This window comes from Acinonyx jubatus, chromosome D3, assembly GCF_027475565.1.
Source record: "Acinonyx jubatus isolate Ajub_Pintada_27869175 chromosome D3, VMU_Ajub_asm_v1.0, whole genome shotgun sequence".
NCBI lineage: Eukaryota > Metazoa > Chordata > Mammalia > Carnivora > Felidae > Acinonyx > Acinonyx jubatus.
The window spans coordinates 91,211,118-91,219,012 of record NC_069392.1 but is presented as its reverse complement, the minus strand read 5'-3'; the positions used below and the strand labels follow the sequence as shown (position 1 = coordinate 91,219,012).

Genomic DNA, 7,895 nt, shown 5'->3' with positions numbered 1-7,895 from the left:
GCTGAGCCCAAAATCTGTGTCTGTCACGTCTCGGGTGGAACGCGGCCTTTCCTGGGTGGAGGGGGCCCCTCAGACCTGCGGAGGAGGGGCTGGCTGGCCTCCTCCACGGATGGTCCCTCCCGGGGCTCAGCACCGGCCCCGCGGCTGGCCGGCTGGAGTCCTGCCCCGCTGGCGTGTGGGTGCCCTCGCTGCAGGGCCCACGGAGGGCCACTCCACCCACGGCCATTGCCACGCAGGCTGACACTTCCCAGCCCGGTTGTTCCGAGTCTGACCTCTGGACGCACCGGGGTGGGTCTCTTGCTACAGAGCCGAGGGACACAGCTCTGACTCCTACTTTGATTGCGAACCCGTGTCTTTGTCTCTGCAGGGTCAGCAGCTCCGAACTGCCCTCTCCACGCCGAGACCCTCGTCACAGCTACTTGCTCGTGCTTCTCAGGGACCGAGATGCTGCCAGCAGGTGCATGCTGTTTGCCTCCAGCCCCAGCCGTGCCCGCGGGGGCAGGTCCCCCTTGCTGTCCAGCCGCCCCGTCCCGGAGCCTGTTTCCGGCCTTTAGGAAGGAGACAACCCACTTCCGGTGATTTGTGGAGGGTGCGTTCTCAGGTGGAGGGAGGGAGGGAAGCCCTCGGGGCCAGTGGAATGAGTGGGAAGGGGTCCAGCTCCCAAGGGGAGGGGAACCCGGAGACATGAGACTCAGAGGCACCGGGCCTCTGAGGCAGGGGGCTGCCCTCCTGTGCTGTGACGGAGTCATCGCTGGTGCTGGCTCACGTGGCTGTTTGGGGGTGGAGGCTCCCGGCTGAGCCGGAGAGCCGCTCGGAGGCCCCACATCCCAGCAGCCGGGGAGCCACTCGGTCAGCACCTGCTCCTCCGGGAACACTGGCCGGGACACGCCCGCTTCCCCAGCCGAGTGTTTTACGAAAGGTGGACAGCGTGGCCGGATGCGGAGTGATTGTGAGCCGGGCACGAAGGCCCAGGAGGGTCTGCGTGTGAGGACAGACTGTGCGGGCACACGGGGTCACCACGGCCATCCCAACACCGATGGCCCTGCCCGTCTCCAGTAGGTCAGGACCCAAGAAGAACTGCAAAGGAGTAGTTAAGTCATGGTCATGTTTGTGAAGGTAGTTATGGGCAGACGTAGGCGATGGGAGTCGCATCTGCAGGAGGCTTTGGCCCGTGGCTCACGCCCTTGTGTCTGACCGGGACTGTGGAGAGGGGGACTCGGGGTCAGTGGTCCTGCTGGCTGTGGGCCCGGCTCCCTTCTCTGAACATCATGATCATTGTTGGCACTTGATCCACGGTCAGCAGAGAGCAGAGAGTCGGGACGGGGTTCCTCGGGGGCGAACCAACAAATATCCCCTCAAAGTTTAAACCCGGTTCTCCAGGATTGAAGGAAGGACGGCGAATGTTTCTGTGTACGTGACATAGTCTATCTGGAAGACATACAAAGAGGTCAAAAGCACCTCATTAAAAATATATTGTCAGAAGAAAAGAGCCAATTATGGTGCACATGATATGAGTGATCAATATAATTAAGAAATGAATTCTCAATAAAAAGACTGACGGAGGCTGTATTTGGGCAGAATTGATATCGTACGGACTAATTAAATATTTATCGAGTGTCAGCGCAGTGCGGTGCTGGATGCTACAGGGACACAGAATATATTTCTGTTTCTAAGGAATGCTCGTGCGACACAGTCATGCATAATGGAAGCAGGACGTGGTCAGTGTCACCGAGTGGGCGGGACGGTGAGGCTTCCCAGCGTGCCGCTTTTTCTGCACCCACTGTTCAAGCTGAAATCGACAAAATTCGGTTCATTAAAATCTCAGGGGAGCCTGGGAGGCTCAGTTGCTTAAGCATCAACTCACGTTTCAGGCTTGGGTTATGATCTTGTGGTTTCGTGAGTTCGAGCCCTCCCTCAGACTCTTCTGACAGCACGGAGCCTGCTGGGGATTCTCTCTGTCTGTCTGTCTGTCTGTCTCTCTTTCCTCCTCCCGTGCTCATTCTCCCCCCCGCCCCACGTCTCCCCCACTGTCTCTGTTTCTCTCAAAATAAATAAATAAACTTAAAAAATATCAGTCATATTATATTATAGCTTAACTTCTTTGGTCAAAACTATAGATTCTGTGCTCTTTGGGAGCAATGCTGGCTGGGGTGACCAAACACACATTCGCCGTCTTGGTCTGAAAACGGAAACGGAACGAAGCAGTGAATTAGATTTTTGGAAAACACACAAAACTGTTTCAGTAACAGGGAGTGTGATGCAAAGCTTGTGTCCTGGGTTAGTCGGGGCACCTGCTGTCGGCAGCTGTCTCGGTGGCGAGGCTCTGTCGGGTGAGATCCTCACCGTCCTCCCCGGCCGGTGCAGGTGCAGGCGCTGGGCCCCTCCATCTGGGGGCCTCATCTCCAATTCGGGGGGTCAGAGCCCTGCCGGGTCCTTTCCGTGGGGCCCGTGGCGAACACAAGAGTGTGAGGTTCACACAGACTCTTTGCATCAACTCGTCCACGCTCCATGAGCGAAACCCAGTTCACACGGTTCTGGCGAGAGGCTGTGTCCCAGAAGGAGGGAAACGGATTGGTAAGACTGATGCGGATTCATGTTGGTCTTGGTTGTAGAGGCCGCCTAGTGCTGGTGTGAACGTTTTCCTAGAGGGAGGATACGGCACTTGTGAGAATCAGTCATGGGCAGAGCGGCTGTGTGGGCCGTGTTCCCTCTGTAGTATTCCTTCCACGGCCACAGTCCCCCACTCAGCATAACCGGGATCCAGCGGCTGCTTCGGACCAGAATGATGTGATGAGGGGGCCGTAGAGACGGCTGTTAGTGAACCGTGGCCAGGGGCACAGCGCACCGTGGGACAGACCCTTCTGGGAGCAGGAGAGGTCTGCCTTCTGTGAGCGGACGCCCGCAGCCCCAAGGTCAGTGCATCATGCGGGTATGGGTAGAGGGAGACTGGCGTCACCAGCGGTGGGCACAGGCTGGGGACCTCGGGCCAGTCACCTGGACGTTGCCTGGGGAGGGCCTCTGCGGGAGGTTTCCCAGCCCGGGGCTCCCTGCTCCCAGTGTGGCCCCCTGGGCCTCCCCAGGCCAGTGACTCAGAGCCGTCCCCTGACAAGTACGTCGGTGATGGTGATTGGGTGTGAGCAGGTGAGAAGCCCAGGCCCAGAGCCAGGCTTTCTGGACCCATGGGGCTGGGGGGTGCGTTTCAGGAGCCCGTTTCTGGAGTAAGACAGACAGAGGTTTGCTCACTGAGGGTTTGCACACTGACCTTTTCCATGGAGACAACATGGGGAAGGTCTCAGACATGAAAGGGGCAATGTCTTTTTTAACACAGTAAGACATTTGTGTGGGGGGGGCAAACAGTGCCCTAGCCCGTGGGCTCCTCCCCAGACGCCAGTCCCCAGAACCGGCAGCCGGCCATAGGCACCGGCACCCTGAGTTCTCATGCGTTCTCTTCATTGCTAAGTCACCAGCTCTGTTTTCCCTCTGCAACCCCCTCGACGGAGGAGACCTGACTTCAGGGTCGTGTGCATTGTGTATGACACGATCCGCATTGTATTATGTGGGATATCAAGGTTAATACTGAGACGTTTTATGACTGTTGTCCTCCAGGGACGGTTATGGAAATAAGATGTCTCTTTCACAGGGTTCTCTCAGCGAGGGAAAAAAAAAATGTTAAATAAATAGAAATAAATAAATAAATCTGAAAAAGTAACTCACAAACATTTTTGCAAATATAAAGTGCGTGAGCTATTGTGTCCTGAGGGTATAGAATTAACTCGCATGATGATAATTTATATTTTATGTGAGTTTTATTTTTATACACCTGCTTTTCTTTGCAATTCGTGAAAAAACATATTGATATCAAGGCAATTGTGCTGTCACGGAATTCATAATCCTAACTGGGAGACTTCACATCAACATGACACGTCTCTTTTATGCTAACTCTAGCAATTTAGAAAAAAATACAGGTTATAAACAGCTAATAAAACTTGCCCATTTGTTCATCTGATACATTTTCTTTCCGTTCAGCCGAGTCACAGAGCTCCCGTTGGCTCTGAAGAAGTGTGTGGTTGCAGGAGGGGAAGGGCTCGTGGCTCCGACGGGAGGAGCTGTCTGACCGCCACCTGCTCCGTTAACTGCGGGCGCGTCTTGCCGGATGGCTCAGTGTCTGGGTCTCAGGACCAGAGGCTTTACGGATGCTTAGAGGACAACCACAGGAGTCTGATTCCAAATCTGGAACGAGTTTGGGTGGCACAAGGTAGTGCTTCGGAGGAGGGTCGCGGTACCTGACCGTCGTGCAGTCTGTGGGTCGGGGGTGTCGGTCCCAATAGCTCGGCTTGGTGCCGTACGGCGGGAGCTGCCGATAAAGCTTGGTGTATGGAAGTGGGTTTTCGATCTCCTGTGATTTTCACGTGTTATGAAGTCTGATTCTCTGCATCCTTTCGACTACTTAGAGATCACTCTCGGTTCACAGGCTGCATGGAGAGGTCGCCAGGCTTCGGCGTGGGGGCCACGGCGGGCCGACCCCCGGGCAGAACGTGGACTCCAGACCCAGGCTGCTGGGGTTCCGGTCGGCCTCTGCGGGTCTGTGCTCACGTGACCCCCTCGCGATGCCGAGGCTTCGTGTGAGGAGGTCCGGTGTCGATCCCCAGGGTTGCTCTGACAGTCAGCGGAGGCGTATGTGCAGGTGACCCGCAGGTAGGTGTGCGCTCTCTCCATGGTCGTTACTATGAGCCCAGTGGATTCATTTGTTCCCCGACTCGCTGAGAAATTCACGGGCTCCCCAGATTCACATAATGGGGCTACCAGCAAGCCGAGATGAACCAGGAGAGGAGCCAGGCAGGACCGCGGTGAGTCTTTTCTCTTTCGTATCTGCACTGCCGGCCTCCCAGGGCCTGCGTGGGCCTGCCCTGCACGCGGGTCTCCGTGCTCGCAGGTCTGCCGTGCACACGGGTCTGCCCCGCACACGGGTCTGGCTGTGCGCACGGGCCTCCCGTGCCCCGTGGCCTCCTGCGGTGGTTTGCTCGTGCTGGGTCTTGATTTCTGAGGCTTGTCTGGGTGCGATGCTTTGTGTTCAGGAGCGTGTGGGTGTGGTGCAATCCTCCCGCCTCCCGAAACAGAATGCACGCACACGCACACACTCAGGCACACGCACACACAGAACCCCCCACGGACACACACTCCAGAGACACGTGTGCACACACCCACACCGTCCCTCTCTCTCTCGGGTCATTTTTACTATTTCTCTCTTAAAGAGAACAGCTCTGCAGTGAAGACGGGACTTGGCTGGACCCTGCCTTCCACGTGTCCTGCACACAATTTGCCGTGTGTCTCTCAAGGCCCGTGGCTTGGCTGGCCCTGCGTGCGAGCACGGCTGGTCGTGGGCTCAGGTGGCCCCGCGGGTGGCCGTGGTGGGAGGAGGAGGAGCACCGTGAGGTGTGGGTCGGGGGCAGAGGACGCCGTGTGCTGAGACGCCGGGAGCAGGGCAAAGCCAGAAGCAGTGTCAGAATCGGTGAGGGTTTCGTGCCGGGAGTCACTTGCAGGCCTGAGGACCACCCCCCAGCTCGACTGAGACCCCATCCCTCTGCGGACGTGGCCCGAGGGAGCCTGGGGTAGATAATCAAACACCCCTATGTTAGCATTCTGGTGCAAGACTTGGACTGTCCAGCAGACAGAAGACAAGCTCGACCTTCCGGAAGCCGGGCGAGGCGCGTCAGGCGGATGGGAGACTGGACAGAGCCCAGTGTCCGGCTGAGCTCTGGAGGAAGACGGACCATGACCAGCTGGTTCAGATCCGGGGTCCCCCACACCCCAGCACCCAGCAGCCAGGGACCCGGGTCGGAGGTCGGCTGTGTGCTCCTGTCCCGGGCCGTGCAGAGGGCTCACGCGGGCCCCGGGCGGACGTGAATTCCCACCCGCCTACTGCCCCAGGACCCCAACTTTTCCCCTTCCCGAGAAAAAAGTGTTATTATTATATTTTTAATTCCCTGATGTGCGACCCAGCAGCCAGTATCGTCTTACAGAGGATGAATAGAAGGGTGGGGGGCAGGCTGTGTGGCCGGGTTTCAATATCCCCCCTGCGAGCCATTACGTCATCCGGCTACTCTCTAAGAGGATTTTCAGCAGGCTTGGCTTCGTTATTAAAATAGTAATTAATTTTTTCCTCTTCACAAAACCCAGGGACCTTCAGACGGAGGCCTCGGGAGCGAGGGCAATCTCCTTTTGAAAGTGGCCTTTCTGGAAACGGTAATCGGCTCTCCAGCCCCACGGTACACATGTTCCCCAGTAAATGTGATTAAAGACCCGCACAAAACCCCCTTGCAGAAAATTAATTCAGTTTCCAGAATAAAAAGTTTGATAAAGTTGTGCAATGCTCCAGTGACAGCACACAATGGAAGGGTGAGTTTTATCCCCTTGAAGGATAAGTGAGCGGCCAGAAAGGTCTGGTAGTTCCCAGAGTAAAAACATCTGCTACAGCGAACTCACTTTAGCTTTTGATTGTGAGATTCATTAGTCATATGGGACAGTGGTGGTTCCCAACGTGCTGCGGGAAGGGCTGCCCCACGGGCTGGGGTGCCCGGTGCTCCCGGCCCCGCGTCAGGGCCCGCCCGCTCCAAGCTGGTGACCCGTGGGCACTGGAGTCGACCCGAATTTCCCTTCCAAGGGGGCTGCGCGGGGCAGGGGTGAGGACCGGTGAAGCCCCGTCTGCTACTTACTAGCTACTTGATTTCTCTAAATCTTCCTTTTCTGCTCTGCAAAATGAGAGTAATTGTGTCTCCTTTTGGGTTATCATGAGGATTAGATGAAATAAAAATCGAAAGCATTTAGCCCTGTTCCCAGAAACCGGTGGAGTCAATAATTGTAGGAAGTCTTTCCTCGTTCAGGTGCTCGGCGCCGGAGGCGGGTGGTGGGGCGGGGGGTGGGGGGGCGGAACAGGAGCTCAGGGGCAGCTCCTTCGGGAACAGACTGTGCCTGGCGGGCTGTGGTGGGTTGAAGAGGGTCTCCCGAAATGCACGTCCCTGGGGAACTTCAGAATATGACCTTGTTTGGAAATAAGGTCTTTGCGGATTTAGTTAAGGATCTCGGGATGAAAATGTCTATCCTTGGGGTTTGCCCTAATCTGATGGCCGCGTCCCCCCAGGAGAGGGGAGCACGTGGACACGCCGGAGGCTGGCAGAGGCAGGAGGGGGGCTCCTGTCGAGGCCCCGGGGTGGAGGCTGGCTCTGCCCGAACCGGATTTCCGAGTTCCAGGCTCCAGAACCGAGAGGGGAGATCTCTGCTGCTGTCGGCCTCCACGTCTGTGGTGACACCATAGAATCTCTCCTTCTTTCTCTTCTGGCAGACGGAGCGGCCACGGGCAGGGCTGGGAGGCTGTGGCCCAGGACCGTCGGCCGCTGTGTATGCGTAGACAAGGCTCAGCAAACCCTCCGTCCTGCCCCAACCGAGTGGGTGCCCCAGGCCGGCTCTTCCCACGGTGCCCACGGGCTGTGCCGGGCCCAGACCTCGGCGTCTGCACCGCTTCCCACCCCTTTCTGTGAACTGCCCAGCACATCAGCTACATGTTCAAGTAGCTGTTGAAAAGGGGACGTAGAGAAACAGTTCATATTCCGCACCCTTTCCCACTAAAAAGACATTTCCCTCTTGTACATGTGTACAAACGTGCACTCACTTCTCGGGCAGAATGTGTTCTCGGGGAAAGTCAGGACTGCCAGGCCCGACGGCTGTCCGTGCGGCTGTCCGTGCGGCTGTCCGTGCGGCTCGCCGTGTCCCCTGAGCTGGACAGAGGAGCCCTGCACACCGAGTCTCACTGTTCTCTTTCTCCAGAGGCGAGGGGACCACCTGTGTCCTCGAACACGGAAGACACTGCGATGACTCACCCTGGCGGCTTCTGAGCTGAA

General features: G+C 57.2%; 1 long non-coding RNA gene across 1 annotated transcript; it reads left to right on the top strand.

Moving 5' to 3' along the window:
• The first annotated feature begins 261 nt into the window (after window positions 1–261).
• LOC128312532 (uncharacterized) lies at window positions 262–6,838 on the top strand. The gene is made up of 3 exons (XR_008291937.1): window positions 262–2,912; window positions 4,027–4,255; window positions 4,472–6,838. It is a non-coding gene; the product is annotated as an uncharacterized LOC128312532 (long non-coding RNA).
• The last annotated feature ends 1,057 nt before the right edge of the window (window positions 6,839–7,895 follow it).